Source organism: Salminus brasiliensis, chromosome 11, assembly GCF_030463535.1.
Source record: "Salminus brasiliensis chromosome 11, fSalBra1.hap2, whole genome shotgun sequence".
Classification (NCBI taxonomy): domain Eukaryota; kingdom Metazoa; phylum Chordata; class Actinopteri; order Characiformes; family Bryconidae; genus Salminus; species Salminus brasiliensis.
In genome coordinates, this window is record NC_132888.1 from 31,893,008 (window position 1) to 31,914,010 (window position 21,003).

The 21,003-nt window shown below is 38.7% G+C and overlaps 66 pseudogenes; all 66 read right to left on the reverse strand.

The window, feature by feature from the left end:
• Positions 1 to 117: 117 nt before the first annotated feature.
• LOC140569211 (5S ribosomal RNA) lies at positions 118 to 236 on the reverse strand (annotated as a pseudogene).
• Positions 237 to 458: 222 nt separating this feature from the next.
• Positions 459 to 577, reverse strand: LOC140566383 (5S ribosomal RNA; annotated as a pseudogene).
• Positions 578 to 762: 185 nt separating this feature from the next.
• On the reverse strand, positions 763 to 881 carry LOC140569212 (5S ribosomal RNA; annotated as a pseudogene).
• Positions 882 to 1,066: 185 nt separating this feature from the next.
• Positions 1,067 to 1,185, reverse strand: LOC140571654 (5S ribosomal RNA; annotated as a pseudogene).
• A 222-nt stretch (positions 1,186 to 1,407) lies between these two features.
• LOC140567410 (5S ribosomal RNA) lies at positions 1,408 to 1,526 on the reverse strand (annotated as a pseudogene).
• A 185-nt stretch (positions 1,527 to 1,711) lies between these two features.
• LOC140569213 (5S ribosomal RNA) lies at positions 1,712 to 1,830 on the reverse strand (annotated as a pseudogene).
• A 222-nt stretch (positions 1,831 to 2,052) lies between these two features.
• On the reverse strand, positions 2,053 to 2,171 carry LOC140570688 (5S ribosomal RNA; annotated as a pseudogene).
• Positions 2,172 to 2,356: 185 nt separating this feature from the next.
• On the reverse strand, positions 2,357 to 2,475 carry LOC140571655 (5S ribosomal RNA; annotated as a pseudogene).
• A 185-nt stretch (positions 2,476 to 2,660) lies between these two features.
• On the reverse strand, positions 2,661 to 2,779 carry LOC140569215 (5S ribosomal RNA; annotated as a pseudogene).
• A 185-nt stretch (positions 2,780 to 2,964) lies between these two features.
• LOC140566825 (5S ribosomal RNA) lies at positions 2,965 to 3,083 on the reverse strand (annotated as a pseudogene).
• A 346-nt stretch (positions 3,084 to 3,429) lies between these two features.
• LOC140566461 (5S ribosomal RNA) lies at positions 3,430 to 3,549 on the reverse strand (annotated as a pseudogene).
• Positions 3,550 to 4,038: 489 nt separating this feature from the next.
• Positions 4,039 to 4,157, reverse strand: LOC140571425 (5S ribosomal RNA; annotated as a pseudogene).
• Positions 4,158 to 4,342: 185 nt separating this feature from the next.
• LOC140566776 (5S ribosomal RNA) lies at positions 4,343 to 4,461 on the reverse strand (annotated as a pseudogene).
• Positions 4,462 to 4,646: 185 nt separating this feature from the next.
• On the reverse strand, positions 4,647 to 4,765 carry LOC140569216 (5S ribosomal RNA; annotated as a pseudogene).
• Positions 4,766 to 4,987: 222 nt separating this feature from the next.
• Positions 4,988 to 5,106, reverse strand: LOC140571764 (5S ribosomal RNA; annotated as a pseudogene).
• Positions 5,107 to 5,328: 222 nt separating this feature from the next.
• Positions 5,329 to 5,447, reverse strand: LOC140569217 (5S ribosomal RNA; annotated as a pseudogene).
• A 185-nt stretch (positions 5,448 to 5,632) lies between these two features.
• On the reverse strand, positions 5,633 to 5,751 carry LOC140570689 (5S ribosomal RNA; annotated as a pseudogene).
• Positions 5,752 to 5,936: 185 nt separating this feature from the next.
• On the reverse strand, positions 5,937 to 6,055 carry LOC140571678 (5S ribosomal RNA; annotated as a pseudogene).
• Positions 6,056 to 6,240: 185 nt separating this feature from the next.
• Positions 6,241 to 6,359, reverse strand: LOC140566287 (5S ribosomal RNA; annotated as a pseudogene).
• Positions 6,360 to 6,544: 185 nt separating this feature from the next.
• LOC140570895 (5S ribosomal RNA) lies at positions 6,545 to 6,663 on the reverse strand (annotated as a pseudogene).
• A 185-nt stretch (positions 6,664 to 6,848) lies between these two features.
• On the reverse strand, positions 6,849 to 6,967 carry LOC140572995 (5S ribosomal RNA; annotated as a pseudogene).
• Positions 6,968 to 7,189: 222 nt separating this feature from the next.
• Positions 7,190 to 7,308, reverse strand: LOC140566288 (5S ribosomal RNA; annotated as a pseudogene).
• Positions 7,309 to 7,530: 222 nt separating this feature from the next.
• Positions 7,531 to 7,649, reverse strand: LOC140567426 (5S ribosomal RNA; annotated as a pseudogene).
• A 185-nt stretch (positions 7,650 to 7,834) lies between these two features.
• Positions 7,835 to 7,953, reverse strand: LOC140568552 (5S ribosomal RNA; annotated as a pseudogene).
• Positions 7,954 to 8,138: 185 nt separating this feature from the next.
• On the reverse strand, positions 8,139 to 8,257 carry LOC140571555 (5S ribosomal RNA; annotated as a pseudogene).
• A 185-nt stretch (positions 8,258 to 8,442) lies between these two features.
• On the reverse strand, positions 8,443 to 8,561 carry LOC140568045 (5S ribosomal RNA; annotated as a pseudogene).
• A 185-nt stretch (positions 8,562 to 8,746) lies between these two features.
• Positions 8,747 to 8,865, reverse strand: LOC140569218 (5S ribosomal RNA; annotated as a pseudogene).
• A 185-nt stretch (positions 8,866 to 9,050) lies between these two features.
• On the reverse strand, positions 9,051 to 9,169 carry LOC140570896 (5S ribosomal RNA; annotated as a pseudogene).
• A 185-nt stretch (positions 9,170 to 9,354) lies between these two features.
• LOC140568545 (5S ribosomal RNA) lies at positions 9,355 to 9,473 on the reverse strand (annotated as a pseudogene).
• A 185-nt stretch (positions 9,474 to 9,658) lies between these two features.
• Positions 9,659 to 9,777, reverse strand: LOC140572582 (5S ribosomal RNA; annotated as a pseudogene).
• Positions 9,778 to 9,962: 185 nt separating this feature from the next.
• LOC140569219 (5S ribosomal RNA) lies at positions 9,963 to 10,081 on the reverse strand (annotated as a pseudogene).
• Positions 10,082 to 10,266: 185 nt separating this feature from the next.
• On the reverse strand, positions 10,267 to 10,385 carry LOC140569220 (5S ribosomal RNA; annotated as a pseudogene).
• Positions 10,386 to 10,570: 185 nt separating this feature from the next.
• LOC140569221 (5S ribosomal RNA) lies at positions 10,571 to 10,689 on the reverse strand (annotated as a pseudogene).
• A 222-nt stretch (positions 10,690 to 10,911) lies between these two features.
• LOC140567573 (5S ribosomal RNA) lies at positions 10,912 to 11,030 on the reverse strand (annotated as a pseudogene).
• A 222-nt stretch (positions 11,031 to 11,252) lies between these two features.
• LOC140568255 (5S ribosomal RNA) lies at positions 11,253 to 11,371 on the reverse strand (annotated as a pseudogene).
• A 185-nt stretch (positions 11,372 to 11,556) lies between these two features.
• Positions 11,557 to 11,675, reverse strand: LOC140572754 (5S ribosomal RNA; annotated as a pseudogene).
• A 185-nt stretch (positions 11,676 to 11,860) lies between these two features.
• Positions 11,861 to 11,979, reverse strand: LOC140570690 (5S ribosomal RNA; annotated as a pseudogene).
• Positions 11,980 to 12,164: 185 nt separating this feature from the next.
• Positions 12,165 to 12,283, reverse strand: LOC140572557 (5S ribosomal RNA; annotated as a pseudogene).
• A 185-nt stretch (positions 12,284 to 12,468) lies between these two features.
• Positions 12,469 to 12,587, reverse strand: LOC140569222 (5S ribosomal RNA; annotated as a pseudogene).
• A 185-nt stretch (positions 12,588 to 12,772) lies between these two features.
• On the reverse strand, positions 12,773 to 12,891 carry LOC140572986 (5S ribosomal RNA; annotated as a pseudogene).
• Positions 12,892 to 13,076: 185 nt separating this feature from the next.
• Positions 13,077 to 13,195, reverse strand: LOC140569223 (5S ribosomal RNA; annotated as a pseudogene).
• A 185-nt stretch (positions 13,196 to 13,380) lies between these two features.
• LOC140569224 (5S ribosomal RNA) lies at positions 13,381 to 13,499 on the reverse strand (annotated as a pseudogene).
• Positions 13,500 to 13,684: 185 nt separating this feature from the next.
• LOC140569226 (5S ribosomal RNA) lies at positions 13,685 to 13,803 on the reverse strand (annotated as a pseudogene).
• Positions 13,804 to 13,988: 185 nt separating this feature from the next.
• Positions 13,989 to 14,107, reverse strand: LOC140570295 (5S ribosomal RNA; annotated as a pseudogene).
• A 185-nt stretch (positions 14,108 to 14,292) lies between these two features.
• Positions 14,293 to 14,411, reverse strand: LOC140566699 (5S ribosomal RNA; annotated as a pseudogene).
• Positions 14,412 to 14,596: 185 nt separating this feature from the next.
• LOC140573036 (5S ribosomal RNA) lies at positions 14,597 to 14,715 on the reverse strand (annotated as a pseudogene).
• Positions 14,716 to 14,900: 185 nt separating this feature from the next.
• LOC140569227 (5S ribosomal RNA) lies at positions 14,901 to 15,019 on the reverse strand (annotated as a pseudogene).
• A 185-nt stretch (positions 15,020 to 15,204) lies between these two features.
• LOC140573038 (5S ribosomal RNA) lies at positions 15,205 to 15,323 on the reverse strand (annotated as a pseudogene).
• Positions 15,324 to 15,508: 185 nt separating this feature from the next.
• Positions 15,509 to 15,627, reverse strand: LOC140569228 (5S ribosomal RNA; annotated as a pseudogene).
• Positions 15,628 to 15,812: 185 nt separating this feature from the next.
• On the reverse strand, positions 15,813 to 15,931 carry LOC140569229 (5S ribosomal RNA; annotated as a pseudogene).
• Positions 15,932 to 16,116: 185 nt separating this feature from the next.
• LOC140568559 (5S ribosomal RNA) lies at positions 16,117 to 16,235 on the reverse strand (annotated as a pseudogene).
• A 185-nt stretch (positions 16,236 to 16,420) lies between these two features.
• LOC140573039 (5S ribosomal RNA) lies at positions 16,421 to 16,539 on the reverse strand (annotated as a pseudogene).
• Positions 16,540 to 16,724: 185 nt separating this feature from the next.
• On the reverse strand, positions 16,725 to 16,843 carry LOC140570692 (5S ribosomal RNA; annotated as a pseudogene).
• A 185-nt stretch (positions 16,844 to 17,028) lies between these two features.
• Positions 17,029 to 17,147, reverse strand: LOC140570087 (5S ribosomal RNA; annotated as a pseudogene).
• A 185-nt stretch (positions 17,148 to 17,332) lies between these two features.
• LOC140572532 (5S ribosomal RNA) lies at positions 17,333 to 17,451 on the reverse strand (annotated as a pseudogene).
• A 222-nt stretch (positions 17,452 to 17,673) lies between these two features.
• On the reverse strand, positions 17,674 to 17,792 carry LOC140572805 (5S ribosomal RNA; annotated as a pseudogene).
• A 185-nt stretch (positions 17,793 to 17,977) lies between these two features.
• Positions 17,978 to 18,096, reverse strand: LOC140569230 (5S ribosomal RNA; annotated as a pseudogene).
• Positions 18,097 to 18,281: 185 nt separating this feature from the next.
• On the reverse strand, positions 18,282 to 18,400 carry LOC140566081 (5S ribosomal RNA; annotated as a pseudogene).
• Positions 18,401 to 18,585: 185 nt separating this feature from the next.
• Positions 18,586 to 18,704, reverse strand: LOC140569231 (5S ribosomal RNA; annotated as a pseudogene).
• Positions 18,705 to 18,889: 185 nt separating this feature from the next.
• On the reverse strand, positions 18,890 to 19,008 carry LOC140568560 (5S ribosomal RNA; annotated as a pseudogene).
• A 185-nt stretch (positions 19,009 to 19,193) lies between these two features.
• On the reverse strand, positions 19,194 to 19,312 carry LOC140566700 (5S ribosomal RNA; annotated as a pseudogene).
• Positions 19,313 to 19,497: 185 nt separating this feature from the next.
• On the reverse strand, positions 19,498 to 19,616 carry LOC140573040 (5S ribosomal RNA; annotated as a pseudogene).
• Positions 19,617 to 19,801: 185 nt separating this feature from the next.
• On the reverse strand, positions 19,802 to 19,920 carry LOC140570346 (5S ribosomal RNA; annotated as a pseudogene).
• A 222-nt stretch (positions 19,921 to 20,142) lies between these two features.
• On the reverse strand, positions 20,143 to 20,261 carry LOC140572807 (5S ribosomal RNA; annotated as a pseudogene).
• Positions 20,262 to 20,446: 185 nt separating this feature from the next.
• Positions 20,447 to 20,565, reverse strand: LOC140569232 (5S ribosomal RNA; annotated as a pseudogene).
• A 185-nt stretch (positions 20,566 to 20,750) lies between these two features.
• On the reverse strand, positions 20,751 to 20,869 carry LOC140567462 (5S ribosomal RNA; annotated as a pseudogene).
• Positions 20,870 to 21,003: the final 134 nt, after the last annotated feature.

Sequence of the window (21,003 nt, forward strand, 5' to 3'; positions counted from 1 at the left end):
AAGCATTCCATTTCAACACATCAACATTTACAACACAAAAGAGTTTCAACTACAAATTTGTGCAAAAGATGTAAATAACATGGAAATGTAAGCTTTAATTGTTTGCAGGATTGGAAAAGCTTACAACACCTGGTATTCCCAGACAGTCTCCCATTCAAGTACTAACCAGGCCCAACCCTAGGTAGCTTCTGAGATCAGACGAGATCAGGCATTCTAAGGGTGGAATGGCCGTAAGCAGAAGCACCTTGCAAACTAGAGGATTCAAATTTCATAGCTAAGACCATATTTGTTCAAAACCAAGCAAAAGCATTCCATTTCAACACATCAACATTTACAACACAAAGCATTCCATTTCAACACATCAACATTTACAACACAAAAGAGTTTCATCTACAAATTTGTGCAAAAGATGTAAATAACATGGAAATGTAAGCTTTAATTGTTTGCAGGATTGGAAAAGCTTACAACACCTGGTATTCCCAGACAGTCTCCCATTAAAGTACTAACCAGGCCCAACCCTAGGTAGCTTCTGAGATCAGACGATATCAGGCATTCTAAGGGTGGAATGGCCGTAAGCAGAAGCACCTTCCAAACTAGAGGATTCAAATTTCATAGCTAAGACCATATTTGTTCAAAACCAAGCAAAAGCATTCCATTTCAACACATCAACATTTACAACACAAAAGAGTTTCAACTACAAATTTGTGCAAAAGATGTAAATAACATGGAAATGTAAGCTTTAATTGTTTGCAGGATTGGAAAAGCTTACAACACCTGGTATTCCCAGACAGTCTCCCATTCAAGTACTAACCAGGCCCAACCCTAGGTAGCTTCTGAGATCAGACGAGATCAGGCATTCTAAGGGTGGAATGGCCGTAAGCAGAAGCACCTTGCAAACTAGAGGATTCAAATTTCATAGCTAAGACCATATTTGTTCAAAACCAAGCAAAAGCATTCCATTTCAACACATCAACATTTACAACACAAAAGAGTTTCAACTACAAATTTGTGCAAAAGATGTAAATAACATGGAAATGTAAGCTTTAATTGTTTGCAGGATTGGAAAAGCTTACAACACCTGGTATTCCCAGACAGTCTCCCATTCAAGTACGAACCAGGCCCAACCCTAGGTAGCTTCTGAGATCAGACGAGATCAGGCATTCTAAGGGTGGAATGGCCGTAAGCAGAAGCACCTTGCAAACTAGAGGATTCAAATTTCATAGCTAAGACCATATTTGTTCAAAACCAAGCAAAAGCATTCCATTTCAACACATCAACATTTACAACACAAAGCATTCCATTTCAACACATCAACATTTACAACACAAAAGAGTTTCATCTACAAATTTGTGCAAAAGATGTAAATAACATGGAAATGTAAGCTTTAATTGTTTGCAGGATTGGAAAAGCTTAAAACACCTGGTATTCCCAGACAGTCTCCCATTCAAGTACTAACCAGACCCAACCCTAGGTAGCTTCTGAGATCAGACGAGATCAGGCATTCTAAAGGTGGAATGGCCGTAAGCAGAAGCACCTTCCAAACTAGAGGATTCAAATTTCATAGCTAAGACCATATTTGTTCAAAACCAAGCAAAAGCATTCCATTTCAACACATCAACATTTACAACACAAAAGAGTTTCAACTACAAATTTGTGCAAAAGATGTAAATAACATGGAAATGTAAGCTTTAATTGTTTGCAGGATTGGAAAAGCTTACAACACCTGGTATTCCCAGACAGTCTCCCATTCAAGTACTAACCAGGCCCAACCCTAGGTAGCTTCTGAGATCAGACGAGATCAGGCATTCTAAGGGTGGAATGGCCGTAAGCAGAAGCACCTTGCAAACTAGAGGATTCAAATTTCATAGCTAAGACCATATTTGTTCAAAACCAAGCAAAAGCATTCCATTTCAACACATCAACATTTACAACACAAAGCATTCCATTTCAACACATCAACATTTACAACACAAAAGAGTTTCATCTACAAATTTGTGCAAAAGATGTAAATAACATGGAAATGTAAGCTTTAATTGTTTGCAGGATTGGAAAAGCTTACAACACCTGATATTCCCAGACAGTCTCCCATTCAAGTACTAACCAGGCCCAACCCTAGGTAGCTTCTGAGATCAGACGAGATCAGGCATTCTAAGGGTGGAATGGCCGTAAGCAGAAGCACCTTGCAAACTAGAGGATTCAAATTTCATAGCTAAGACCATATTTGTTCAAAACCAAGCAAAAGCATTCCATTTCAACACATCAACATTTACAACACAAAAGAGTTTCAACTACAAATTTGTGCAAAAGATGTAAATAACATGGAAATGTAAGCTTTAATTGTTTGCAGGATTGGAAAAGCTTACAACACCTGGTATTCCCAGACAGTCTCCCATTCAAGTACGAACCAGGCCCAACCCTAGGTAGCTTCTGAGATCAGACGAGATCAGGCATTCTAAGGGTGGAATGGCCGTAAGCAGAAGCACCTTGCAAACTAGAGGATTCAAATTTCATAGCTAAGACCATATTTGTTCAAAACCAAGCAAAAGCATTCCATTTCAACACATCAACATTTACAACACAAAAGAGTTTCAACTACAAATTTGTGCAAAAGATGTAAATAACATGGAAATGTAAGCTTTAATTGTTTGCAGGATTGGAAAAGCTTACAACACCTGGTATTCCCAGACAGTCTCCCATTCAAGTACTAACCAGGCCCAACCCTAGGTAGCTTCTGAGATCAGACGAGATCAGGCATTCTAAGGGTGGAATGGCCGTAAGCAGAAGCACCTTGCAAACTAGAGGATTCAAATTTCATAGCTAAGACCATATTTGTTCAAAACCAAGCAAAAGCATTCCATTTCAACACATCAACATTTACAACACAAAAGAGTTTCAACTACAAATTTGTGCAAAAGATGTAAATAACATGGAAATGTAAGCTTTAATTGTTTGCAGGATTGGAAAAGCTTACAACACCTGGTATTCCCAGACAGTCTCCCATTCAAGTACTAACCAGGCCCAACCCTAAGTATCTTCTGAGATCAGACGAGATCAGGCATTCTGAGTGTGGAATGGCCGTAAGTAGAAACACCTAGCAAACTAGAGGATTCAAATTTCATAGCTAAGACCATATTTGTTCAAAACCAAGCAAAAGCATTCCATTTCAACACATCAACATTTACAACACAAAAGAGTTTCAACTACAAATTTGTGCAAAAGATTTAAATAACATGGAAATGTAAGCTTTAATTGTTTGCAGGATTGGAAAAGCTTACAACACCTGGTATTCCCAGACAGTCTCCCATTCAAGTACTAACCAGACCCAACCCACATCAACATTTATAACACAAAAGAGTTTCAACTACAAATTTGTGCAAAAGATGTAAATAACATGGAAATGTAAGCTTTAATTGTTTGCAGGATTGGAAAAGCTTACAACACCTGGTATTCCCAGACAGTCTCCCATTCAAGTACTAACCAGGCCCAACCCAATGGTAGCTTCTGAGATCAGACGAGATCAGGCATTCTAAGGGTGGAATGGCCGTAAGCAGAAGCACTTAGCAAACTAGAGGATTCAAATTTCATAGCTAAGACCATATTTGTTCAAAACCAAGCAAAAGCATTCCATTTCAACACATCAACATTTACCACACAAAAGAGTGTCAACTACAAATAAGTGCAAAAGATATAAATAACATGGAAGTGTAAGCTTTAATTGTTTGCAGGATTGGAAAAGCTTACAACACCTGTTATTCCCAGACAGTCTTCCAATCAAGTACTAAACAGGCCCAATCCTAGGTAGCTTCTGAGATCAGACGAGATCAGGGATTCTAAGGGTGGAACGGCCATAAGGAGAAGCACCTAGCAAACTAGAGGATTCAAATTTTATAGCTAAGACCATATTTGTTCAAAACCAAGCAAAAGCATTCCATTTCAACACATCAACATTTACAACACAAAAGAGTTTCAACTACAAATTTGTGCAAAAGATGTAAATAACATGGAAATGTAAGCTTTAATTGTTTGCAGGATTGGAAAAGCTTACAACACCTGATATTCCCAGACAGTCTCCCATTTAAGTACTAACCAGGCCCAACCCTAGGTAGCTTCTGAGATCAGACGAGATCAGGCATTCTAAGGGTGGAATGGCCGTAAGCAGAAGCACCTTGCAAACTAGAGGATTCAAATTTCATAGCTAAGACCATATTTGTTCAAAACCAAGCAAAAGCATTCCATTTCAACACATCAACATTTACAACACAAAAGAGTTTCAACTACAAATTTGTGCAAAAGATATAAATAACATGGAAATGTAAGCTTTAATTGTTTGCAGGATTGGAAAAGCTTACAACACCTGATATTCCCAGACAGTCTCCCATGCAAGTACTAACCAGGCCCAACCCTAGGTAGCTTCTGAGATCAGACGAGATCAGGCATTCTAAGGGTGGAATGGCCTTAAGCAGACGCACCTTGCAAACTAGAGGATTCAAATTTCATAGCTAAGACCATATTTGTTCAAAACCAAGCAAAAGCATTCCATTTCAACACATCAACATTTACAACACAAAAGAGTTTCAACTACAAATTTGTGCAAAAGTTGTAAAAAACATGGAAATGTAAGCTTTAATTGTTTGCAGGATTGGAAAAGCTTACAACACCTGGTATTCCCAGACAGTCTCCCATTCAAGTACTAACCAGGCCCAACCCTAGGTAGCTTCTGAGATCAGACGAGATCAGGCATTCTAAGGGTGGAATGGCCGTAAGCAGAAGCACCTTGCAAACTAGAGGATTCAAATTTCATAGCTAAGACCATATTTGTTCAAAACCAAGCAAAAGCATTCCATTTCAACACATCAACATTTACAACACAAATCATTCCATTTCAACACATCAACATTTACAACACAAAAGAGTTTCATCTACAAATTTGTGCAAAAGATGTAAATAACATGGAAATGTAAGCTTTAATTGTTTGCAGGATTGGAAAAGCTTACAACACCTGGTATTCCCAGACAGTCTCCCATTCAAGTACTAACCAGGCCCAACCCTTGGTAGCTTCTGAGATCAGACGAGATCAGGCATTCTAAGGGTGTAATGGCCGTAAGCAGAAGCACCTTGCAAACTAGAGGATTCAAATTTCATAGCTAAGACCATATTTGTTCAAAACCAAGCAAAAGCATTCCATTTCAACACATCAACATTTACAACACAAAGCATTCCATTTCAACACATCAACATTTACAACACAAAAGAGTTTCATCTACAAATTTGTGCAAAAGATGTAAATAACATGGAAATGTAAGCTTTAATTGTTTGCAGGATTGGAAAAGCTTACAACACCTGGTATTCCCAGACAGTCTCCCATTCAAGTACTAACCAGGCCCAACCCTAGGTAGCTTCTGAGATCAGACGAGATCAGGCATTCTAAGGGTGGAATGGCCGTAAGCAGAAGCACCTTGCAAACTAGAGGATTCAAATTTCATAGCTAAGACCATATTTGTTCAAAACCAAGCAAAAGCATTCCATTTCAACACATCAACATTTACAACACAAAAGAGTTTCAACTACAAATTTGTGCAAAAGATGTAAATAACATGGAAATGTAAGCTTTAATTGTTTGCAGGATTGGAAAAGCTTACAACACCTGATATTCCCAGACAGTCTCCCATTCAAGTACTAACCAGGCCCAACCCTAGGTAGCTTCTGAGATCAGACGAGATCAGGCATTCTAAGGGTGGAATGGCCGTAAGCAGAAGCACCTTCCAAACTAGAGGATTCAAATTTCATAGCTAAGACCATATTTGTTCAAAACCAAGCAAAAGCATTCCATTTCAACACATCAACATTTACAACACAAAAGAGTTTCAACTACAAATTTGTGCAAAAGATGTAAATAACATGGAAATGTAAGCTTTAATTGTTTGCAGGATTGGAAAAGCTTACAACACCTGGTATTCCCAGACAGTCTCCCATTCAACTACTAACCAGGCCCAACCCTAGGTAGCTTCTGAGATCAGACGAGATCAGGCATTCTAAGGGTGGAATGGCCGTAAGCAGAAGCACCTTGCAAACTAGAGGATTCAAATTTCATAGCTAAGACCATATTTGTTCAAAACCAAGCAAAAGCATTCCATTTCAACACATCAACATTTACAACACAAAAGAGTTTCAACTACAAATTTGTGCAAAAGATGTAAATAACATGGAAATGTAAGCTTTAATTGTTTGCAGGATTGGAAAAGCTTACAACACCTGATATTCCCAGACAGTCTCCCATTCAAGTACTAACCGTGCCCAACCCTAGGTAGCTTCTGAGATCAGACGAGATCAGGCATTCTAAGGGTGGAATGGCCGTAAGCAGAAGCACCTTGCAAACTAGAGGATTCAAATTTCATAGCTAAGACCATATTTGTTCAAAACCAAGCAAAAGCATTCCATTTCAACACATCAACATTTACAACACAAAAGAGTTTCAACTACAAATTTGTGCAAAAGATGTAAATAACATGGAAATGTAAGCTTTAATTGTTTGCAGGATTGGAAAAGCTTACAACACCTGATATTCCCAGACAGTCTCCCATTCAAGTACTAACCAGGCCCAACCCTAGGTAGCTTCTGAGATCAGACGAGATCAGGAATTCTAAGGGTGGAATGGCCGTAAGCAGAGGCACCTTGCAAACTAGAGGATTCAAATTTCATAGCTAAGACCATATTTGTTCAAAACCAAGCAAAAGCATTCCATTTCAACACATCAACATTTACAACACAAAAGAGTTTCAACTACAAATTTGTGCAAAAGATGTAAATAACATGGAAATGTAAGCTTTAATTGTTTGCAGGATTGGAAAAGCTTACAACACCTGATATTCCCAGACAGTCTCCCATTCAAGTACTAACCAGGCCCAACCCTAGGTAGCTTCTGAGATCAGACGAGATCAGGCATTCTACGGGTGGAATGGCCGTAAGCAGAAGCACCTTGCAAACTAGAGGATTCAAATTTCATAGCTAAGACCATATTTGTTCAAAACCAAGCAAAAGCATTCCATTTCAACACATCAACATTTACAATACAAAGCATTCCATTTCAACACATCAACATTTACAACACAAAAGAGTTTCATCTACAAATTTGTGCAAAAGATGTAAATAACATGGAAATGTAAGCTTTAATTGTTTGCAGGATTGGAAAAGCTTACAACACCTGATATTCCCAGACAGTCTCCCATTCAAGTACTAACCGTGCCCAACCCTAGGTAGCTTCTGAGATCAGACGAGATCAGGCATTCTAAGGGTGGAATGGCCGTAAGCAGAAGCACCTTGCAAACTAGAGGATTCAAATTTCATAGCTAAGACCATATTTGTTCAAAACCAAGCAAAAGCATTCCATTTCAACACATCAACATTTACAATACAAAGCATTCCATTTCAACACATCAACATTTACAACACAAAAGAGTTTCATCTACAAATTTGTGCAAAAGATGTAAATAAAATGGAAATGTAAGCTTTAATTGTTTGCAGGATTGGAAAAGCTTACAACACCTGATATTCCCAGACAGTCTCCCATTCAAGTACTAACCAGGCCCAACCCTAGGTAGCTTCTGAGATCAGACGAGAACCGGCATTCTAAGGGTGGAATGGCCGTAAGCAGAAGCACCTTCCAAACTAGAGGATTCAAATTTCATAGCTAAGACCATATTTGTTCAAAACCAAGCAAAAGCATTCCATTTCAACACATCAACATTTACAACACAAAAGAGTTTCAACTACAAATTTGTGCAAAAGATGTAAATAACATGGAAATGTAAGCTTTAATTGTTTGCAGGATTGGAAAAGCTTACAACACCTGATATTCCCAGACAGTCTCCCATTCAAGTACTAACCAGGCCCAACCCTAGGTAACTTCTGAGATCAGACGAGATCAGGTATTCTAAGGGTGGAACGGTCGTAAGCAGAACTACCTTGCGAACTAGAGGATTCAAATTTCATAGCTAAGACCATATTTGTTCAAATCCAAGCAAAAGCATTCCATTTCAACACATCAACATTTACAACACAAAAGAGTTTCAACTACAAATTTGTGCAAAAGATGTAAATAACATGGAAATGTAAGCTTTAATTGTTTGCAGGATTGGAAAAGCTTACAACACCTGATATTCCCAGACAGTCTCCCATTCAAGTACTAACCAGGCCCAACCCTAGGTAGCTTCTGAGATCAGACGAGATCAGGCATTCTGAGGGTGGAATGGCTGTAAGCGAAAGCACCTAGCAAACTAGAGGATTCAAATTTCATAGCTAAGACCATATTTGTTCAAAACCAAGCAAAAGCATTCCATTTCAACACATCAATATTTACAACACAAAAGAGTTTCAACTACAAATTTGTGCAAAAGATGTAAATAACATGGAAATGTAAGCTTTAATTGTTTGCAGGATTGGAAAAGCTTACAACACCTGGTATTCCCAGACAGTCTCCCATTCAAGTACTAACCAGGCCCAACCCTTGGTAGCTTCTGAGATGAGACAAGATCAGGCATTCTAAGGATGGAATGGCCGCAAGCAGAAGCACCTTGCAAACTAGAGGATTCAAATTTCATAGCTAAGACCATATTTGTTCAAAACCAAGCAAAAGCATTCCATTTCAACACATCAACATTTACAACACAAAAGAGTTTCAACTACAAATTTGTGCAAAAGATGTAAATAACATGGAAATGTAAGCTTTAATTGTTTGCAGGATTGGAAAAGCTTACAACACCTGGTATTCCCAGACAGTCTCCCATTCAAGTACTAACCAGGCCCAACCCTAGGTAGCTTCTGAGATCAGACGAGATCAGGCATTCTAAGGGTGGAATGGCCGTAAGCAGAAGCACCTTCCAAACTAGAGGATTCAAATTTCATAGCTAAGACCATATTTGTTCAAAACCAAGCAAAAGCATTCCATTTCAACACATCAACATTTACAACACAAAAGAGTTTCAACTACAAATTTGTGCAAAAGATGTAAATAACATGGAAATGTAAGCTTTAATTGTTTGCAGGATTGGAAAAGCTTACAACACCTGATATTCCCAGACAGTCTCCCATTCAAGTACTAACCAGGCCCAACCCTAGGTAGCTTCTGAGATCAGACGAGATCAGGAATTCTAAGGGTGGAATGGCCGTAAGCAGAAGCACCTTGCAAACTAGAGGATTCAAATTTCATAGCTAAGACCATATTTGTTCAAAACCAAGCAAAAGCATTCCATTTCAACACATCAACATTTACAACACAAAAGAGTTTCAACTACAAATTTGTGCAAAAGATGTAAATAACATGGAAATGTAAGCTTTAATTGTTTGCAGGATTGGAAAAGCTTACAACACCTGATATTCCCAGACAGTCTCCCATTCAAGTACTAACCAGGCCCAACCCTAGGTAGCTTCTGAGATCAGACGAGATCAGGTATTCTAAGGGTGGAATGGTCATAAGCAGAACTACCTTGCGAACTAGAGGATTGAAATTTCATAGCTAAGACCATATTTGTTCAAAACCAAGCAAAAGCATTCCATTTCAACACATCAACATTTACAACACAAAAGAGTTTCAACTACAAATTTGTGCAAAAGATGTAAATAACATGGAAATGTAAGCTTTAATTGTTTGCAGGATTGGAAAAGCTTACAACACCTGGTATTTCCAGACAGTCTCCCATTCAAGTACTAACCAGGCCCAACCCTAGGTAGCTTCTGAGATCAGACGAGATCAGGCATTCTGAGGGTGGAATGGCCGTAAGCAGAAGCACCTAGCAAACTAGAGGATTCAAATTTCATAGCTAAGACCATATTTGTTCAAAACCAAGCAAAAGCATTCCATTTCAACACATCAATATTTACAACACAAAAGAGTTTCAACTACAAATTTGTGCAAAAGATGTAAATAACATGGAAATGTAAGCTTTAATTGTTTGCAGGATTGGAAAAGCTTACAACACCTGGTATTCCCAGACAGTCTCCCATTCAAGTACTAACCAGGCCCAACCCTAGGTAGCTTCTGAGATCAGACGAGATCAGGCATTCTAAGGGTGGAATGGCCGTAAGCAGAAGCACCTTCCAAACTAGAGGATTCAAATTTCATAGCTAAGACCATATTTGTTCAAAACCAAGCAAAAGCATTCCATTTCAACACATCAACATTTACAACACAAAAGAGTTTCAACTACAAATTTGTGCAAAAGATGTAAATAACATGGAAATGTAAGCTTTAATTGTTTGCAGGATTGGAAAAGCTTACAACACCTGGTATTCCCAGACAGTCTCCCATTCAAGTACTAACCAGGCCCAACCCTAGGTAGCTTCTGAGATCAGACGAGATCAGGCATTCTAAGGGTGGAATGGCCGTAAGCAGAAGCACCTTGCAAACTAGAGGATTCAAATTTCATAGCTAAGACCATATTTGTTCAAAACCAAGCAAAAGCATTCCATTTCAACACATCAACATTTACAACACAAAAGAGTTTCAACTACAAATTTGTGCAAAAGATGTAAATAACATGGAAATGTAAGCTTTAATTGTTTGCAGGATTGGAAAAGCTTACAACACCTGGTATTCCCAGACAGTCTCCCATTCAAGTACTAACCAGGCCCAACCCTAGGTAGCTTCTGAGATCAGACGAGATCAGGCATTCTAAGGGTGGAATGGCCGTAAGCAGAAGCACCTTGCAAACTAGAGGATTCAAATTTCATAGCTAAGACCATATTTGTTCAAAACCAAGCAAAAGCATTCCATTTCAACACATCAACATTTACAATACAAAGCATTCCATTTCAACACATCAACATTTACAACACAAAAGAGTTTCATCTACAAATTTGTGCAAAAGATGTAAATAACATGGAAATGTAAGCTTTAATTGTTTGCAGGATTTGAAAAGGTTACAACACCTGGTATTCCCAGACAGTCTCCCATTCAAGTACTAACCGTGCCCAACCCTAGGTAGCTTCTGAGATCAGACGAGATCAGGCATTCTAAGGGTGGAATGGCCATAAGCAGAAGCACCTTGCAAACTAGAGGATTCAAATTTCATAGCTAAGACCATATTTGTTCAAAACCAAGCAAAAGCATTCCATTTCAACACATCAACATTTACAACACAAAGCATTCCATTTCAACACATCAACATTTACAACACAAAAGAGTTTCAACTACAAATTTGTGCAAAAGATGTAAATAACATGGAAATGTAAGCTTTAATTGTTTGCAGGATTGGAAAAGCTTACAACACCTGGTATTCCCAGACAGTCTCCCATTCAAGCACTAACCAGGCCCAACCCTTGGTAGCTTCTGAGATCAGACAAGATCAGGCATTCTAAGGATGGAACTGCCGCAAGCAGAAGCACCTTGCAAACTAGAGGATTCAAATTTCATAGCTAAGACCATATTTGTTCAAAACCAAGCAAAAGCATTCCATTTCAACACATCAACATTTACAACACAAAAGAGTTTCAACTACAAATTTGTGCAAAAGATGTAAATAACATGGAAATGTAAGCTTTAATTGTTTGCAGGATTGGAAAAGCTTACAACACCTGGTATTCCCAGACAGTCTCCTATTCAAGTACTAACCAGGCCCAACCCTAGGTAGCTTCTGAGATCAGACGAGATCAGGCATTCTAAGGGTGGAATGGCCGTAAGCAGAAGCACCTTCCAAACTAGAGGATTCAAATTTCATAGCTAAGACCATATTTGTTCAAAACCAAGCAAAAGCATTCCATTTCAACACATCAACATTTACAACACAAAAGAGTTTCAACTACAAATTTGTGCAAAAGATGTAAATAACATGGAAATGTAAGCTTTAATTGTTTGCAGGATTGGAAAAGCTTACAACACCTGATATTCCCAGACAGTCTCCCATTCAAGTACTAACCAGGCCCAACCCTAGGTAGCTTCTGAGATCAGACGAGATCAGGCATTCTAAGGGTGGAATGGCCGTAAGCAGAAGCACCTTGCAAACTAGAGGATTCAAATTTCATAGCTAAGACCATATTTGTTCAAAACCAAGCAAAAGCATTCCATTTCAACACATCAACATTTACAACACAAAAGAGTTTCAACTACAAATTTGTGCAAAAGATGTAAATAACATGGAAATGTAAGCTTTAATTGTTTGCAGGATTGGAAAAGCTTACAACACCTGGTATTCCCAGACAGTCTCCCATTCAAGTACTAACCAGGCCCAACCCTAGGTAGCTTCTGAGATCAGACTAGATCAGGCATTCTAAGGGTGGAATGGCCGTAAGCAGAAGCACCTTGCAAACTAGAGGATTCAAATTTCATAGCTAAGACCATATTTGTTCAAAACCAAGCAAAAGCATTCCATTTCAACACATCAACATTTACAACACAAAAGAGTTTCAACTACAAATTTGTGCAAAAGATGTAAATAACATGGAAATGTAAGCTTTAATTGTTTGCAGGATTGGAAAAGCTTACAACACCTGGTATTCCCAGACAGTCTCCCATTCAAGTACTAACCAGGCCCAACCCTAGGTAGCTTCTGAGATCAGACGAGATCAGGCATTCTAAGGGTGGAATGGCCGTAAGCAGAAGCACCTTGCAAAATAGAGGATTCAAATTTCATAGCTAAGACCATATTTGTTCAAAACCAAGCAAAAGCATTCCATTTCAACACATCAACATTTACAACACAAAAGAGTTTCAACTACAAATTTGTGCAAAAGATGTAAATAACATGGAAATGTAAGCTTTAATTGTTTGCAGGATTGGAAAAGCTTACAACACCTGATATTCCCAGACAGTCTCCCATTCAAGTACTAACCAGGCCCAACCCTAGGTAGCTTCTGAGATCAGACGAGATCGGGCATTCTAAGGGTGGAATGGCCGTAAGCAGAAACACCTTGCAAACTAGAGGATTCAAATTTCATAGCTAAGACCATATTTGTTCAAAACCAAGCAAAAGCATTCCATTTCAACACATCAACATTTACAACACAAAAGAGTTTCAACTACAAATTTGTGCAAAAGATGTAAATAACATGGAAATGTAAGCTTTAATTGTTTGCAGGATTGGAAAAGCTTACAACACCTGGTATTCCCAGACAGTCTCCCATTCAAGTACTAACCAGGCCCAACCCTAGGTAGCTTCTGAGATCAGACGAGATCAGGCATTCTAAGGGTGGAATGGCCGTAAGCAGAAGCACCTTGCAAACTAGAGGATTCAAATTTCATAGCTAAGACCATATTTGTTCAAAACCAAGCAAAAGCATTCCATTTCAACACATCAACATTTACAACACAAAAGAGTTTCAACTACAAATTTGTGCAAAAGATGTAAAAAACATGGAAATGTAAGCTTTAATTGTTTGCAGGATTGGAAAAGCTTACAACACCTGGTATTCCCAGACAGTCTCCCATTCAAGTACTAACCAGGCCCAACCCTAGGTAGCTTCTGAGATCAGACGAGATCAGGCATTCTAAGGGTGGAATGGCCGTAAGCAGAAGCACCTTGCAAACTAGAGGATTCAAATTTCATAGCTAAGACCATATTTGTTCAAAACCAAGCAAAAGCATTCCATTTCAACACATCAACATTTACAACACAAAAGAGTTTCAACTACAAATTTGTGCAAAAGATGTAAATAACATGGAAATGTAAGCTTTAATTGTTTGCAGGATTGGAAAAGCTTACAACACCTGGTATTCCCAGACAGTCTCCCATTCAAGTACTAACCAGGCCCAACCCTAGGTAGCTTCTGAGATCAGACGAGATCAGGCATTCTAAGGGTGGAATGGCCGTAAGCAGAAGCACCTTGCAAAATAGAGGATTCAAATTTCATAGCTAAGACCATATTTGTTCAAAACCAAGCAAAAGCATTCCATTTCAACACATCAACATTTACAACACAAAAGAGTTTCAACTACAAATTTGTGCAAAAGATGTAAATAACATGGAAATGTAAGCTTTAATTGTTTGCAGGATTGGAAAAGCTTACAACACCTGGTATTCCCAGACAGTCTCCCATTCAAGTACTAACCAGGCCCAACCCTAGGTAGCTTCTGAGATCAGACGAGATCAGGCATTCTAAGGGTGGAATGACCGTAAGCAGAAGCACCTTCCAAACTAGAGGATTCAAATTTCATAGCTAAGACCATATTTGTTCAAAACCAAGCAAAAGCATTCCATTTCAACACATCAACATTTACAACACAAAAGAGTTTCAACTACAAATTTGTGCAAAAGATGTAAATAACATGGAAATGTAAGCTTTAATTGTTTGCAGGATTGGAAAAGCTTACAACACCTGATATTGCCAGACAGTCTCCCATTCAAGTACTAACCAGGCCCAACCCTAGGTAGCTTCTGAGATCAGACGAGATCAGGAATTCTAAGGGTGGAATGGCCGTAAGCAGAAGCACCTTGCAAACTAGAGGATTCAAATTTCATAGCTAAGACCATATTTGTTCAAAACCAAGCAAAAGCATTCCATTTCAACACATCAACATTTACAACACAAAAGAGTTTCAACTACAAATTTGTGCAAAAGATGTAAATAACATGGAAATGTAAGCTTTAATTGTTTGCAGGATTGGAAAAGCTTACAACACCTGGTATTCCCAGACAGTCTCCCATTCAAGTACTAACCAGGCCCAACCCTAGGTAGCTTCTGTGATCAGACGAGATCAGGCATTCTAAGGGTGGAATGGCCGTAAGCAGAAGCACCTTGCAAACTAGAGGATTCAAATTTCATAGCTAAGACCATATTTGTTCAAAACCAAGCAAAAGCATTCCATTTCAACACATCAACATTTACAACACAAAAGAGTTTCAACTACAAATTTGTGCAAAAGATGTAAATAACATGGAAATGTAAGCTTTAATTGTTTGCAGGATTGGAAAAGCTTACAACACCTGGTATTCCCAGACAGTCTCCCATTCAAGTACTAACCAGGCCCAACCCTAGGTAGCTTCTGAGATCAGACGAGATCAGGCATTCTAAGGGTGGAATGGCCGTAAGCAGAAGCACCTTCCAAACTAGAGGATTCAAATTTCATAGCTAAGACCATATTTGTTCAAAACCAAGCAAAAGCATTCCATTTCAACACATCAACATTTACAACACAAAAGAGTTTCAACTACAAATTTGTGCAAAAGATGTAAATAACATGGAAATGTAAGCTTTAATTGTTTGCAGGATTGGAAAAGCTTACAACACCTGGTATTCCCAGACAGTCTCCCATTCAAGTACTAACCAGGCCCAACCCTAGGTAGCTTCTGTGATCAGACGAGATCAGGCATTCTAAGGGTGGAATGGCCGTAAGCAGAAGCACCTTGCAAACTAGAGGATTCAAATTTCATAGCTAAGACCATATTTGTTCAAAACCAAGCAAAAGCATTCCATTTCAACACATCAACATTTACAACACAAAAGAGTTTCAACTACAAATTTGTGCAAAAGATGTAAATAACATGGAAATGTAAGCTTTAATTGTTTGCAGGATTGGAAAAGCTTACAACACCTGGTATTCCCAGACAGTCTCCCATTCAAGTACTAACCAGGCCCAACCCTAGGTAGCTTCTGAGATCAGACGAGATCAGGCATTCTAAGGGTGGAATGGCCGTAAGCAGAAGCACCTTGCAAACTAGAGGATTCAAATTTCATAGCTAAGACCATATTTGTTCAAAACCAAGCAAAAGCATTCCATTTCAACACATCAACATTTACAACACAAAAGAGTTTCAACTACAAATTTGTGCAAAAGATGTAAATAACATGGAAATGTAAGCTTTAATTGTTTGCAGGATTGGAAAAGCTTACAACACCTGGTATTCCCAGACAGTCTCCCATTCAAGTACTAACCAGGCCCAACCCTAGGTAGCTTCTGAGATCAGACGAGATCAGGCATTCTAAGGGTGGAATGGCCGTAAGCAGAAGCACCTTCCAAACTAGAGGATTCAAATTTCATAGCTAAGACCATATTTGTTCAAAACCAAGCAAAAGCATTCCATTTCAACACATCAACATTTACAACACAAAAGAGTTTCAACTACAAATTTGTGCAAAAGATGTAAATAACATGGAAATGTAAGCTTTAATTGTTTGCAGGATTGGAAAAGCTTACAACACCTGGTATTCCCAGACAGTCTCCTATTCAAGTACTAACCAGGCCCAACCCTAGGTAGCTTCTGAGATCAGACGAGATCAGGCATTCTAAGGGTGGAATGACCGTAAGCAGAAGCACCTTCCAAACTAGAGGATTCAAATTTCATAGCTAAGACCATATTTGTTCAAAACCAAGCAAAAGCATTCCATTTCAACACATCAACATTTACAACACAAAAGAGTTTCAACTACAAATTTGTGCAAAAGATGTAAATAACATGGAAATGTAAGCTTTAATTGTTTGCAGGATTGGAAAAGCTTACAACACCTGGTATTCCCAGACAGTCTCCCATTCAAGTACTAACCAGGCCCAACCCTAGGTAGCTTCTGTGATCAGACGAGATCAGGCATTCTAAGGGTGGAATGGCCGTAAGCAGAAGCACCTTGCAAACTAGAGGATTCAAATTTCATAGCTAAGACCATATTTGTTCAAAACCAAGCAAAAGCATTCCATTTCAACACATCAACATTTACAACACAAAAGAGTTTCAACTACAAATTTGTGCAAAAGATGTAAATAACATGGAAATGTAAGCTTTAATTGTTTGCAGGATTGGAAAAGCTTACAACACCTGATATTCCCAGACAGTCTCCCATTCAAGTACTAACCAGGCCCAACCCTAGGTAGCTTCTGAGATCAGACGAGATCAGGCATTCTAAGGGTGGAATGGCCGTAAGCAGAAGCACCTTGCAAACTAGAGGATTCAAATTTCATAGCTAAGACCATATTTGTTCAAAACCAAGCAAAAGCATTCCATTTCAACACATCAACATTTACAACACAAAAGAGTTTCAACTACAAATTTGTGCAAAAGATGTAAATAACATGGAAATGTAAGCTTTAATTGTTTGCAGGACTGGAAAAGCTTACAACACCTGATATTCCCAGACAGTCTCCTATTCAAGTACTAACCAGGCCCAACCCTAGGTAGCTTCTGAGATCAGACGAGATCAGGCATTCTAAGGGTGGAATGGCCGTAAGCAGAAGCACCTTGCAAACTAGAGGATTCAAATTTCATAGCTAAGACCATATTTGTTCAAAACCAAGCAAAAGCATTCCATTTCAACACATCAACATTTACAACACAAAAGAGTTTCAACTACAAATTTGTGCAAAAGATGTAAATAACATGGAAATGTAAGCTTTAATTGTTTGCAGGATTGGAAAAGCTTACAACACCTGGTATTCCCAGACAGTCTCCCATTCAAGTACTAACCAGGCCCAACCCCAGGTAGCTTCTGAAATCAGACGAGATCAGGCATTCTAAGGGTGGAATGGCCGTAAGCAGAAGCACCTTGCAAACTAGAGGATTCAAATTTCATAGCTAAGACCATATTTGTTCAAAACCAAGCAAAAGCATTCCATTTCAACACATCAACATTTACAACACAAAGCATTCCATTTCAACACATCAACATTTACAACACAAAAGAGTTTCATCTACAAATTTGTGCAAAAGATGTAAATAACATGGAAATGTAAGCTTTAATTGTTTGCAGGATTGGAAAAGCTTAAAACACCTGGTATTCCCAGACAGTCTCCCATTCAAGTACTAACCAGGCCCAACCCTAGGTAGCTTCTGAGATCAGACGAGATCAGGCATTCTAAGGGTGGAATGGCCGTAAGCAGAAGCACCTTGCAAACTAGAGGATTCAAATTTCATAGCTAAGACCATATTTGTTCAAAACCAAGCAAAAGCATTCCATTTCAACACATCAACATTTACAACACAAAAGAGTTTCAACTACAAATTTGTGCAAAAGATGTAAATAACATGGAAATGTAAGCTTTAATTGTTTGCAGGATTGGAAAAGCTTACAACACCTGGTATTCCCAGACAGTCTCCCATTCAAGTACTAACCAGGCCCAACCCTAGGTAGCTTCTGAGATCAGACGAGATCAGGCATTCTAAGGGTGGAATGGCCGTAAGCAGAAGCACCTTGCAAACTAGAGGATTCAAATTTCATAGCTAAGACCATATTTGTTCAAAACCAAGCAAAAGCATTCCATTTCAACACATCAACATTTACAACACAAAAGAGTTTCAACTACAAATTTGTGCAAAAGATGTAAATAACATGGAAATGTAAGCTTTAATTGTTTGCAGGATTGGAAAAGCTTACAACACCTGATATTCCCAGACAGTCTCCCATTCAAGTACTAACCAGGCCCAACCCTAGGAAGCTTCTGAGATCAGACGAGATCAGGCATTCTAAGGGTGGAATGGCCGTAAGCAGAAGCACCTTGCAAACTAGAGGATTCAAATTTCATAGCTAAGACCATATTTGTTCAAAACCAAGCAAAAGCATTCCATTTCAACACATCAACATTTACAACACAAAAGAGTTTCAACTACAAATTTGTGCAAAAGATGTAAATAACATGGAAATGTAAGCTTTAATTGTTTGCAGGATTGGAAAAGCTTACAACACCTGGTATTCCCAGACAGTCTCCCATTCAAGTACTAACCAGGCCCAACCCTAGGTAGCTTCTGAGATCAGACGAGATCAGGCATTCTAAGGGTGGAATGGCCGTAAGCAGAAGCACCTTCCAAACTAGAGGATTCAAATTTCATAGCTAAGACCATATTTGTTCAAAACCAAGCAAAAGCATTCCATTTCAACACATCAACATTTACAACACAAAAGAGTTTCAACTACAAATTTGTGCAAAAGATGTAAATAACATGGAAATGTAAGCTTTAATTGTTTGCAGGATTGGAAAAGCTTACAACACCTGGTATTCCCAGACAGTCTCCTATTCAAGTACTAACCAGGCCCAACCCTAGGTAGCTTCTGAGATCAGACGAGATCAGGCATTCTAAGGGTGGAATGACCGTAAGCAGAAGCACCTTCCAAACTAGAGGATTCAAATTTCATAGCTAAGACCATATTTGTTCAAAACCAAGCAAAAGCATTCCATTTCAACACATCAACATTTACAACACAAAAGAGTTTCAACTACAAATTTGTGCAAAAGATGTAAATAACATGGAAATGTAAGCTTTAATTGTTTGCAGGATTGGAAAAGCTTACAACACCTGATATTGCCAGACAGTCTCCCATTCAAGTACTAACCAGGCCCAACCCTAGGTAGCTTCTGAGATCAGACGAGATCAGGAATTCTAAGGGTGGAATGGCCGTAAGCAGAAGCACCTTGCAAACTAGAGGATTCAAATTTCATAGCTAAGACCATATTTGTTCAAAACCAAGCAAAAGCATTCCATTTCAACACATCAACATTTACAACACAAAAGAGTTTCAACTACAAATTTGTGCAAAAGATGTAAATAACATGGAAATGTAAGCTTTAATTGTTTGCAGGATTGGAAAAGCTTACAACACCTGGTATTCCCAGACAGTCTCCCATTCAAGTACTAACCAGGCCCAACCCTAGGTAGCTTCTGTGATCAGACGAGATCAGGCATTCTAAGGGTGGAATGGCCGTAAGCAGAAGCACCTTGCAAACTAGAGGATTCAAATTTCATAGCTAAGACCATATTTGTTCAAAACCAAGCAAAAGCATTCCATTTCAACACATCAACATTTACAACACAAAAGAGTTTCAACTACAAATTTGTGCAAAAGATGTAAATAACATGGAAATGTAAGCTTTAATTGTTTGCAGGATTGGAAAAGCTTACAACACCTGGTATTCCCAGACAGTCTCCCATTCAAGTACTAACCAGGCCCAACCCCAGGTAGCTTCTGAGATCAGACGAGATCAGGCATTCTAAGGGTGGAATGGCCGTAAGCAGAAGCACCTTGCAAACTAGAGGATTCAAATTTCATAGCTAAGACCATATTTGTTCAAAACCAAGCAAAAGCATTCCATTTCAACACATCAACATTTACAACACAAAGCATTCCATTTCAACACATCAACATTTACAACACAAAAGAGTTTCATCTACAAATTTGTGCAAAAGATGTAAATAACATGGAAATGTAAGCTTTAATTGTTTGCAGGATTGGAAAAGCTTAAAACACCTGGTATTCCCAGACAGTCTCCCATTCAAGTACTAACCAGGCCCAACCCTAGGTAGCTTCTGAGATCAGACGAGATCAGGCATTCTAAGGGTGGAATGGCCGTAAGCAGAAGCACCTTGCAAACTAGAGGATTCAAATTTCATAGCTAAGACCATATTTGTTCAAAACCAAGCAAAAGCATTCCATTTCAACACATCAACATTTACAACACAAAAGAGTTTCAACTACAAATTTGTGCAAAAGATGTAAATAACATGGAAATGTAAGCTTTAATTGTTTGCAGGATTGGAAAAGCTTACAACACCTGGTATTCCCAGACAGTCTCCCATTCAAGTACTAACCAGGCCCAACCCTAGGTAGCTTCTGAGATCAGACGAGATCAGGCATTCTAAGGGTGGAATGGCCGTAAGCAGAAGCACCTTGCAAACTAGAGGATTCAAATTTCATAGCTAAGACCATATTTGTTCAAAACCAAGCAAAAGCATTCCATTTCAACACATCAACATTTACAACACAAAAGAGTTTCAACTACAAATTTGTGCAAAAGATGTAAATAACATGGAAATGTAAGCTTTAATTGTTTGCAGGATTGGAAAAGCTTACAACACCTGATATTTCCAGACAGTCTCCCATTCAAGTACTAACCAGGCCCAACCCTAGGAAGCTTCTGAGATCAGACGAGATCAGGCATTCTAAGGGTGGAATGGCCGTAAGCAGAAGCACCTTGCAAACTAGAGGATTCAAATTTCATAGCTAAGACCATATTTGTTCAAAACCAAGCAAAAGCATTCCATTTCAACACATCAACATTTACAACACAAAAGAGTTTCAACTACAAATTTGTGCAAA